This window comes from Ursus maritimus, unplaced genomic scaffold (assembly GCF_017311325.1).
Source record: "Ursus maritimus isolate PB19 unplaced genomic scaffold, ASM1731132v1 scaffold_5, whole genome shotgun sequence".
NCBI classification, from domain to species: domain Eukaryota; kingdom Metazoa; phylum Chordata; class Mammalia; order Carnivora; family Ursidae; genus Ursus; species Ursus maritimus.
Window position 1 is genome coordinate 45,777,298 of NW_024426663.1, and position 12,230 is coordinate 45,789,527.

At 39.4% G+C, this 12,230-nt stretch overlaps 1 protein-coding gene and 1 pseudogene across 1 annotated transcript in view; one reads left to right on the plus strand and one right to left on the minus strand.

Moving 5' to 3' along the window:
- ANKRD55 (ankyrin repeat domain 55) overlaps nucleotides 1-12,230 on the plus strand; it is a 286,535-nt gene that overhangs the window by 80,872 nt on the left and 193,433 nt on the right. The gene's annotated exons all lie outside the window — the stretch shown is intronic.
- LOC103663893 lies at nucleotides 5,618-7,001 on the minus strand (annotated as a pseudogene).

The following is a 12,230-nucleotide window of genomic DNA, read 5'->3' on the forward strand; positions in this document are numbered from 1 at the left end:
GCTATTGTGTCTGTGTACAGATCAGAGTATTACTGGCAGCTTTTTCCCATATTGTTTGCATCTCTGGCCAAAGCTACTCCTTATGTCTTTTCATATTTTTCCTTTGTCTAGCCATTCTCTGATTTTTAAAGTAAGATGATTTGTGGTAAGTACATAGGTTTGTCTTAGCTACAAAAACCCATTGGAAATCTGTACACCGTGTTCTGCTAGCAGAGGGGCTCCTGGGTGACTCAGTTGGTTAAGGCTCTGACTCCTGATTTCATCTCAGGTTGTGAACTCTGGGTCATGAGCTCCAGCCCCTTGTTGGGCTCCCCACTCAGTGGGGAATCTGCTTGACATTCTCTCTCTCCCTCTCCCTCTGCCCCACCTCCATGTTCTAGCTCTCTCTCTAAAATACATGCTGTAATGGAAAAACACATGGAATGTCTGCTTTTTCAAAGTTACTGTTCTTTGGTCCAGAAGCCACCTTTAGGGCATCTCACAAAACTTTCAAGGCCTCAGTCTCCTAGTTTCTAATATGGGGTTTGCAAAAATGATGACTAAGTATCTTCCAGTTCTAAATTTCAGATATAGATAGCTCTAGATCCTCTTAAAGAAGGATAACTGATAAAATTAACTGATAAAATTAACCAAAGTATGCACGCCATGGCCCTTTAAGTTGCCAGTTCTGATTCAGCTGACCTGTGGCTAGAATTGGCCAGACCTGGTTAGACTGGTGAGTTGTCCCATCCTTCTATTACCTTTTTCTCCTCCAGTGTAGTGGATGCAGAAGAGGAAGCAGCCTCTAAGTCCTGCCAATAAAAAGCCTTGCCAGACCAGAGTCTAATCGGGAGGCATCCTGATCCATTTTTCTCTTCTAATTTGAACCTCTTTATACCAGAAAACATTAACTGTAATATATCAGTATCTCTTGAAGATCTAGTTGTGTCATTTTTATTCAAATAACCAGAATAATTTTTCTAACATTATAATAGTAAAACTCTCGTATCCCTGAGATGTGGCACAAAAACTTAGGTAAATACCTGGCTGACATATTCATAAGGGGCTGTTTAGGGAAGACAGGAAATAAGAGTTCCACTCTTAATATTTCAAGGAATTTGTCACCATGGCAAAAGCTATGCTTTCCCATAAATTCCCATGAATCCTGTTTTGCTGGGATTTGAAGCTCTTAATAATCAAGTAATAGAAAGTCTTCTGAGGTTGTCTTATGAGCTTTAGATTTTAACAAGCTCACGTGTGCACCTTATCTCCTAGACTGGTGTCAGCCTTATGTGATAGGATACTAGAACTGGCTGTGAATCTGGTCCATAGTGACATCAGCCATGGAATTCAACCTACTCAGCAAAATCAAGGTTCTGATTTGTACAAGAGTGAGTATGAATGACTGAAACAAGCTTTCTATTAAAATTTGACTGGCTTGATTCCTTGGAAAATGTGACATTTTTAGAGATCCTCTGAATAAAGAAAAGTCTTCCAAGGTCAGATATTTTTGGAAGATGATCATCTACTCTTAAAAGAATCACAGTGGTTACTAGCATGTTTATTAATGGCTCTTCAATAAAGAAAATTATTTGCCATTTTGTTCAGTCCAATGGTTCTCCAAATTATTGTATTATAAACATTTTTTTTCCTACTTTGAAAACACTGGAATCCTCTGAGGTTAAGTTAACCTGACAAATCCTGAGCCGGAAATCTGTGTGGAAGTCAAGCCAAGTGCATTCTTAGAAGACTCCATCCCACATGTGAAGGTATTTGTTCAAGCACAGGAATAGACTTGGAATAGCATAGTGGCTCTGGCAGATGGATATATGGCCAAGAGAGACTGTGGTCCCTAAGCTTGCCCTCATCTCTCTCTTCTATAGTTAACCTTGGTGACATAAGCTTGGGGCTACATTTTTCTTAGATGTGTGAATTGACAGAGCCAAAATAAAACTCCAGATGTAAACAGAAAAGCTCATGAGCCCACTGCTGCTCTGTGCCTAAAGCAAGTTTCACACTTAATCACTTCTGTAAGTAGCTATTCCTACCTGGGCTGCCCACGGGAATAGGAAGTCATTTTGTTAACTGTTGTACTCTATAATTCTGAAGATATAATTTATGAGATGTTCCAGAGGCCAAGAACAGAATTGTCCCCAGCAGAAGATAACAGCTCTTAAAGAGCAATGAAATCCCCTCTCTGTAGCAAAAGTGAAAAACAGACATTAACAGTCTTAGAATGTATTAACAAAATATTCTAAATGCACATGTACTGAGGTGATGGCTAATGTTAATGTTGGTCTAAGTTGCCTATTGATGTTTTAATGTTTGCCGGTTGGGTTCTTTCCCATGTCACTCTCTCACAGTTAACCTTGACTCTGTTGTTGACCTAACCTGAGCCTTGCATACTTTTCTGCTACATCAGGAAAAGCTTAGGAATTTATAAAGCAAAGCAAACAAGCCTGTGAGATTGGTTACTGTAATGGTTACTTTCCTGTTGGGAATTTTGAATCTAAAACAAAATGAGGAGTTCAGGCTTGTATATGGCAGGCAGCTTGTGAGTCTACAACACAGTTTATGCACAAGGCACTGCAAGGAAAGATTTGTAGAAATGGGGCCAGTTTGCAGTATCCAAAGGGCCAATCTGCCTCTAACACACACACGTCTGGACATATATCTTGAAATGAAACATATATTGGCAGAGTATTAAGTTGCTTAGATATAAGCAATTTAAAGAGATGGGGAATGTATCCATAAGCATGGAACATGGAGAATGCATCTATAATACTATAAACGCTATTCTAAAGTGCCAGTATAACTGTTGAATCATTATATTGTACACTTGAAACTAATATAACACTGGATGTTAATTGGTATTTGAGTACCTGGTTTAACTTAAGTCCTGAGCAAGCTGCTCTTAAGATTTGCAGGGTGAAGCTCATTGGTACATTCGAGATTCTCTATTTTGATGGCAGGCATCCCCTTGCTTTGTGCTAGCTATGTAACATAGCTGAAATACTACTGAATGATTAATCACTGGCCCTTAAATAAAAATAGGTGAAGTAAACAGTCTAATTCTGCTAGAAAGTATTTTTTCTTTTAAAAAACTACCTCATTCCTTCTGATGTCTTTAATTCTACAATTAGAAATAGGTTAAAGGGTTAAGACATTACTCCCTATTAAATAGTAAATAGAAGAGCTATTACAATATATTAAAAATAGATTGATGTATCACAGTAAACTCAGTTACTGAAACTCAGGAAAAATGAATTTGTCAAATCTTTTCCTGAAATTAGACTGGGAAGGTTAGAGTAATCTTCAGAATAGTAAATGCTGAGGAACTCCCAGCAACAGGAGGTGAGAACATCCAAGACCATTTCTCCTAACTCATAGTGGTTTTTTTCCAACAGAGCTTCCTATAAATACTCTTTCCTTCCATTTAAAAAGTTGATTCTAAAAAGTCTCTGGAGCTGTGTTTACATTTTTAGAACCCTCATACTCTCAAATCTTCCCAAATAGTAGCTTTCTCACCTCAGAAATTCTTTATGTTTCATTAGCATCACTCAGTGTCTAAGGTGTTCTGTTACTACACACTCTCATTTATTCAATAAACTCCTGAGGATGATAAGATACTTCTGTAGTCCTCCTGCCCGGCATGGGAAGACTGGGAAAGACAAAGCTGTTAACAATGTGTCACTGTCGTTATGAATTCCATATCTAGTCCTCTTTGAAATCATCATATATGACCCTTTAAATGTTTTATTTGTTTTGCTTTGAAAGTGCATCATTTATTTTTTATTTTTATAATTTTTATTTTGTTATATTGTCACCATACAGTACATCCCCAGTTTTTGAGAAAGTGCATCATTTAAAATTAGACTTTTTGTGGCTAAATGTGAAGAAAAATGCAAAGATTTTACTCTGCTGAGATTTCTTGTTGACCGTCAAATCAACAAGCAAAAAAATGTGATTTTAAGAAATGTATTTTGAGATTTCATCAAGTTTTGAGATTCATTTCTACAAATTTAACTTCACAATGAGTTGTCCTATATATATTATTTGTGAAGAAGTTTTGGAAAGGCCTGAAGAATTTTCTTGCCTTTTGACTGAACTTAGCCTCCTCTGGGAGGAAGTCACAGCCTTGGATTCTTCATGTGTGATGCTAGTTAGGCTGGATACAGGGGTCACCAGGAGTCCCCTTCTAAGTTTCCTGGTTTAGAACTCATTTGACATATGTGATTCCCATTTTTGGAAATAATTCACAGCTATGCTGTATTTTTTATTTTTGTAAATGTCAAAAATCACAGAATTGAGAAGGAAGAATGAATTTGAAGCCTACTTGATTGTTGAGAAAACTAGAGTTCAAATAATTGTAGAACCAGAACCAGAACTAAAACAACTTACCACAGCTTTAATGGAAAGGGGTGCATGTGCCCCTTCAAATCACTATGTTTGTATCCTTTGGGTATATATCTAGTAGTGCAATTGTGAGGTCAGAGGAACCTACATACTGTTTTCCAGAGCAGCTGCACCACTTTGCATTCCCACCAACAGTGTAAGAGGGTTTCCCTTTCTCTGGATCCTCCCCAACATCTGTTGTTTCCTGTCTTGTTAATTTTAGCCATTCTCACTAGTATGAGGTGGTATCTCATTGTGGTACTGATTTGTATTTCCCTGATGCCGAGTGATGTTGAGCATTTTTTCATGTGTCTGCTACTGTTTCTATGTCTTCTTTGGAGAAATGTCTGTTCATGTCTTTTGCCCATTTCTTGACTGGATTTTTTGTTTTTTGGGTGTTGAGTTTGATAAGTTCTTTATAGATTTTGAATATTAGCCCTTTATCTGATAAGGCATTTGCAAATATCTTCTCCCATTCCATAGGTTTTCTTTTAATTTTGTTAACTGTTTCTTTTGCAGTGCAAAAGCTTTTTATCCTGATGAAATCCCAATAGTTCATTTTTGTTTTTGTTTCTCCTGCCTTTGGCGATGTGTCTAGCAAGAAGTTGCTGCAGCCAAGGCCAAAGAGATTGCTGCCTATGTTCTTCTCTAGGATTTTGATGGATTCGTGTTTCACCTTTAGCTCTTTCATCCATTTTGAGTTTATTTTTGTATATGGTGTAGGCAGTGGTCCAGTTTCATTCTTCTGCATGTGGCTGTCCAATTTTCCCAACACCATTTATTGAGGACAGTCTCTTCAACAAAGAAAGTTTTAAGTCAAGGCTCACGAATTCCTACAGTATTAGTAATACATCTCAGTTTCAAAACTAACTTATTTTTGAAAGCTTAAACTTAACCTAAAAGATTTATGATGAAAATAAACTAGAATGAACAAACATGAGAAATGTTCCTCTTTGAATTAGGGATCTAGGACCTTGAGTTTTCCAAAACAGCACATCTTCCCAATGTATTCATGGTGATGTGGCATAAAAGATCCATTTAATGTATTTAAAACTACTTTAATTCAGATAACATCACTCTGAAGTATACTACCACAATGTTAATTGAATAAAGCTGAAAATAGTTTTAGTTTACTCAGTATTACAGGCTAGAAGAAAGTTTGCTTGAGAAAACACTGAAGAAGTAATTTTTTAAAATACAGATTTCACAAACTCATGGTGCAAAATGGGTCCCACAGCCTCCTCTAGAGTAATAATTGCTTTTCACTGCTTGTTGGCTGCCTGTGAAAATTTGATTGCAATAATTCAAATGTTTCTACAAAACTAGTCCTATCCACCCATGCTGTCTGACCGCCACAGCTAGCCCCATAACAGCGACTCACAAACTGTCTCTCCAGGCCACTGTAAGTGGACTGGGCCAACACCCGCATGCTTTGCATCATCTGGCTGCTATACTCCCCGTTGCTGGCCCCAGTTGTGGAATTCAGGAAAAGTTCTATGTATCTATGTTGCATGTTGGCCCAGTCTTTGGATGTAGCTGCCACATACAGCTTCATTGTGAGCGGCAAACTCAACATTGGCTTTGCCTGTCACCGCTCCATCAGAGCTAATCTCACTCAATATAGACTCTCACAGGGTTGAGTGAAGAGAAGTTGTTAATGTTGTTCTCTGTGGCTTTTTTTGGCCTCTCTCATGTGGACACAGTGTCCAGTGGTACTCTGGACAGTGAAGTTGCCATTTCCGTATCTGTGGTTGCACATGTCCTAGAGACAGTAACTGAGGTCTTTCCCAACCAGATGGATGGTGAAACCATAGCCATCGATGAGGCTGCTATACTCCTCATAGCCCCCATAGCCTGCACTATAAGCACCATACCTCAACCTCTTGCTTGACGTTGCCAGTATACCTCCTGGCTATGCCAGGGTGGTCATAAAGCCCGGCTGCTGTACAGACATGAACTTCAGAGGCAATCTGAGAATGACCTAATTCCTTCCTGACTGCTCTTGAACACTTCAGTGTACCTGTGCCCTTTTCTCTCCTTCTGCTTCGCTAAGGCCTTCTCACATAATTCCTGTGAGGCAAATAGTACAAAGGCTTCCCCTGTAATCTTGTCCTTGGGGTCCACAGGCAATGTGATCTGGTTTGGCACAATTTCCAACCTCAAGAAAGAATGAAGAATTTCTTCCTTGGCACATCCAAATGGGAGTCCTTGAAGTCACACAAAGCCAACACTGGCTGTGTAGGCACTGTTAGGACTACTGTGCTTCAATACCCAATGCATCTTGGTTCTGTGGGACTTGAACACCTCAGTGTACTGGTGTCCCTTGCTTCCCTGGCCTTTTTTAAGGGCCCTTTTTACATCATCTTCTGATTCAAGTTCAACAAAAGCCTTGCCACTCTGACTGGTTTCTCTAGTGTTGATGAAATGAATGCCTGAATCCCCATCATGAATTGTGCAGTCAGAAGAGAACTTCTGCACATCCTAACACAGCAGGACCAGGGCAGGCCATGGAGCTTGACCACAAAGCCTACACCTCCCTCAGAACCCAGCATCGTGGACACTTAAGAGGACAGACATTAAACAAGCTTGGGTGCAGCTTTTTGTGGCTTAAGAAACAACCCGGAGAATGGGGGAGGGGAGATGTGTATAGTCAGAGACCCTCCTGGTAGGTAACGAATTGGATACTGAGGGGAGCAGGACTGATTTCTATTTTCATCAAACAAGCACAGTTTATAGTCGAAGGACACCCAGTTCCATGTGACACTTAAAAACAGAGGACTCTGGGGAAAGTCCAGGTGCATCTCCTTTTGTTATTAACCATGGGCTCCAAGTCTCCACGCTCCCACTCTTCTTCACATCTGGCACCTTCTTCACATTCTGGCAGGAAGACATGGTGCAGTCCAAGATACTTTCATTGATTTGAGGGGAAAGTTTTCCAACGTAGATAAATGTTTAAACCAAGGTTTCCATGCCATTTTTTTCAACTTCCATCAAATTCAGTTTGTAATCTCAACTTTAAATTGATCCTACTGCTATTCAAAATGTCTTTATGGCAGAAGTGGACTAAAATACCAAGCTGATTTTGGGAAAAAATAATTTTATCTCTGATGGAGAATTTGCGGCATCGTCTTCCAACGTCCTTCATCCTGTCTTCTCAGCCTGAGTCATTCATCTCACAAATATGTTCAGTACCTACATTCAGTACATTTGCTGCCTGGAAATTTATGCTTTTCTTAATAACAGTTATTCATCTATCATCAGAATCTAAAATGTTATTTTCTTCTAGCCTCAGTGGTAAACTCACGTGGTGTTGTTTTCAAGGTGCCAGTTTGAGGCCATGAAAGAGAGAAAAGAGTGATCCATACAACCACCCGACCTGACCCTTGACTCATCATGATCCAACCAATGAGTCTTCATGCAAAAAACACAACCCTTTTATGCAGTGCCTTTAACTGTGGTTTATCGGTAGAGATTAAATTATGGAACCACTAGCTGCATTACCAAATTTAGTCAAAGCATTTGCAATGAACTTTCTTTCTGATTCAGCAGTACTGAATTTTATTTTGTTTTTCCTGATTAAACAAAATGTCTCAACCATGACTAGAAAAGGAGGGAGAGGGGGGAAATCAACCACTGAACCTTTCCAATATCTGGACAAACCTCATCTTTTCAGATTATAAACCATATATGTGTGTGTGTGTGTGTGTGTGTGTGTATTTATTTCTGTGTAAATAGTGTGTGTATACATTAATGCCTGAGGACTTAGAGGAGGCAATGACAGAAAATAAAGCATTTGTTTTAGGGGCAGTCAACAATGCTCTCTCTGCTTATCCTGTATTGAGGCCTGGCTCCTGGCTCTTTCCTCAACTATGACAAATTCTGATGGCTCAGGCTTTGACTTTACTTCAGAACTTTTACATTGCTTATGTTGAAAATCTGTTTCCCTTGCCCATCTTCCTTCAATCTTGTTCTAATTCCTGTGCTGCAGCTTGACAGTCAGTACAGCAGCTAGAATAAAATAGAGTTACACATTTGAAGCTCTGCTGCTTAACGAGGCTTTGCAGAAGCTGGGTTGGTGGGGTGTTCTGTAGACATCACTCATGACCAAGCATTGCCTGACCATGAGTGGTCACTTGCAAAGATTAGCTACTAGAAGTAGCCAAAAGGTTTATGGGGTTTCTATGTAGCTTATTTATTTTTTTGTTCAGGTAAAATTCACATTCATTAAATTCGCCATCTGATTTGAAAGCATGCAATTCAGTGGCTTTTAGTACATTCACAATATTGTGCAACCATCCCCACTGTCTAGTTCCAGAATAATTTCATCACTCATATGGAAATTCCAAGCCCCTTAAGCTGTAACTCCCCTTTCCCCCTTCACCCAGTCCCTGGCAACCACTAATCTTTCTGTCTCTGTGGACTTGCCTATTCTTGATATTTCATATAAATGCAGTTATATAAAATGTGACCTTTTGGTTGGCTTCTTTCACTTGCCATAATGTTTTCAAGGTAAATTCATATTGTAACATATAGTGGTACTTCATTCCTTTTCATGGCTCTATTGTACTGCATCATATGGATATACCATATTTATCCATTCAGTAGTTGATGGACATTAGGACTGTTTAGCTCTTTTGAGTACTGTGGTGCTGCTGTGAACATTCATGTACCAGTTTTTGTTTGAACATCTGTTTTCATTTCTTTTGTGTCTATACCTAGGAGTAGAATTGCCGTGTCGTATGGTAATTCTATGTTTAACCCTGAGGAACCTCCAAACTGTTAACAACAGCATGTGTACTGTTTTACATTCCTACCAGCAATGTATGAGGGTTCCATTTTCTCTGGATGCTTACCAAAACTTTGTTAATTTCCTATTTTTTTTTATTATAGCCATCCTAGTGGATGTAAAGTGGTATTTTATTGTGCTTTTGACTTGCATTTCTTAATGATTAACAATGTTAAAATTTTTTCTCATGTGCTTATTGACCATGTCTTATCTTCTTTGGAGAAATGTCTATTGAAGCCCTTTTACCCATTTTTATTTTTATTTTTTTAAGATTTTATTTATTTATTTGACAGAGAGAGAGAGCACAAGCAGGGGGAGCGGCAGAGGGAGAGGAAGAAGCAGGCTCCCCACTGAACAGGGATGATCCCAGGACCCTGGATCATGACCTGAGCTGAAGGCAGATGCTTAATTGACTGAGCCACCCAGGAACCCCATCCTTTACCCATTTTTAAATGGAGTTTTTCTCTTCTGTTGTTGAGTTCTAGAAAGTTCTTTATATATTCCAGATACTAGATCCTTCTCAGATATATGATTTGCAAACATTTTCTCCCTTTCTGTGGGTTGTCTTTTCACTTTCTGGACAGTGTCCTTTGATACTTCTGTGTGATTTTTACAAAGCTGGCCCCATGTGAAATTTGAAGGAGTATCTTTAGTCAGTCAGTCAGTGTCACTGTCTCTCTCTCCTGCCTTTGCCCCCTTTCACTTTTCTTCACTCACTTCTACTTTCTTCATTTTTCTTATACTATACTCTTCAAGGACCAGGGGGAAAAAAAAAGCTTTCTGATAAATTCATTCACACTGGGGTGTAAATGACTGATAAGGCCTAATGACTTATGCTTCCACCAAAGGTGTCAGCATCTCAATAATCGAAAAGAAAGCAAAGGAATTCATGAAATGTCAGACATTGATGAACATAGTGGGCTGAGATCATGAGACACCTTTCTGTTGCTCCTGAAGTCACACTAAGTTAACACCTCCAGTTCTACTTCAAATAAGGATTCTAATCCCAGATCTGAGGTTTTACAAGGCCAATCATGTACTCTGTAAAACTCTGTACTAAGCCTGTGGGGCTTCAGTGGGCAGCCACTGTGCCAAGCACATTAGTAATTAAGCCTCAACGTGTTCTGTTCTTAAACAGTCTGTAATTCAGATGCTTTTAGAAAATAGACACTCTCGTTGAGTCTCACCCATAGGACTCCTAAGGTCACCTCTGAGTTCTCATCCTTCAGAGAGAAGCTCATTTTCAGAGCACAATGAAATCCACTGAGTATGGTTGCATTTTCTTATTCTTGAACCATATTGTCCTGGGGTTGAAATGAATCTATAGCCTCTTAGCCTTCCATGCCTGCTTGGGCACCCATTGAGTCTTCTCTGTCATTCCCTGGACATGATTCTTCATTTAGTATCACAGAGGCTGTTGATGGCTCTAATGATTATGCTTGAAGACAAAACCTAAATTACCCTAATCAGCCTGCTCTGGGTCTGGCAGGTATGTGGTGCTGTCACAGCAAGTTGGTGATATACAATCTGCCATGAATAGAGCTTTTTTCCAGCTGCTCTGGCAGGGCCACCTGCTGTCTGTGCCCCACTTCCTGGCAGGAAGCTCTGTGACCTTCAGTGGCCAATGCCAAGTGATTAGAAAACTGGTAGCATTTGTGCCAGGACCTTGGTCTCTGTGGGTTTTGTTTGCTGCGACAGAGAATCAGGAAGTTCCAGAAAAGAACAACAGAGAAGTTTTCTCCTTATCCAAAGATACAGGGTAAGGATTCTGCCTATACGAAGGTAAAGAGAAGTAGCTCGAAACAAATCTTTCCTTTCTCAGACTTGTGCAAGTTAGATTTGGCCAACAAATCTCTCAAAATGCACAAGCACCTTTGAGCTGTGCACCCAGTCAGCAATGAGAAGAGAGACAGAAGAATCTATTAAGATAAATCTAAAAGTTAAAAACCAGACCAGCTTAACAATGAATAATCGGAAAGTGAAATTTTAAAAATACCGTTCCAAAAATATGGAAACACAGAGATAAGTCTGACAAAAAGTGTGTAAGATCTGTGCAAAAAAACCAAAAAAACTAAATAAAAATAAAAACTGAGAGTATTTAAAGAAGGCCAAAATAAATGAAAACATACATCATGTTGATGAATCAGATGATTCAATATTGTAAAGATGTCAGTTCTCTGTAAAATGATCTATAGACTCAAAATAATCCTAATCAAAATCCCAGTAGAAGTCTTTGTAGAAATTAATGAATTGATTAGAAAATTCATATCAAAGTGCAAAGGACCTAGAATAATCAAAACAACTTTGGAAAAAGAAGAAGAAAGTTGGAGGGCTAATGCTACCTGATTTCAAGACTTAGAAAGCTATGGTATGAAGATACTGTGGCAATAGTGTAAAGGTAGATCAGTAGAACAGAATAGAGTCTAGAAATAGACCCACTCATGTATGGACAGCTGACTTTCAACAAAGACATTTCAATGGAGAAAGTAGTTTTTTCAACAAAAACTGCTGGAGTAATTGGATATCCAGATGCAAAGAACCCAGGACAAAGCACTGTGTCTGACCCAGGGGGCTTGGAGTGGCAGAAAGGCAAGACCACAGGGGAAGACTGAAGGGAGCTTCAAGGACAGAAAATTAGCCCTGTGAAGCAAGTCTCCTCTCTTCCTTTGCTATGTTGGATTCCAACCCAAGCCAAGAAGCAACTGTGCAGAGATGGGAGGGCTTGTTGTTGGTTGGAGTTTACCAAAAATAGAAGATTCAAGAATGCTAATGTGTGAGAAGTGATGATGAAGTCCAAAACATTTAAAAAGAGGACCATCATCATAGTCAGTGTCAAGAAAGAACACATCCACACTCAGCCCTTTAGTATCATTGTCTAGAACAGATGCAACAGGAGCAGTAACAACAAGCAGTTCTGACTTTGGGAGAGATTCCACCCAATCCATTGTTCCTCCTAAAGTTCTTCAACCTTCCCACCCCAGAATCTTACCATCATGCACTCATTCTTACTGTCAGCCTTAAGGAGGGGAACTGTAGCCCGGGACATAGCCGACAGCTTCACTTGGAGAAG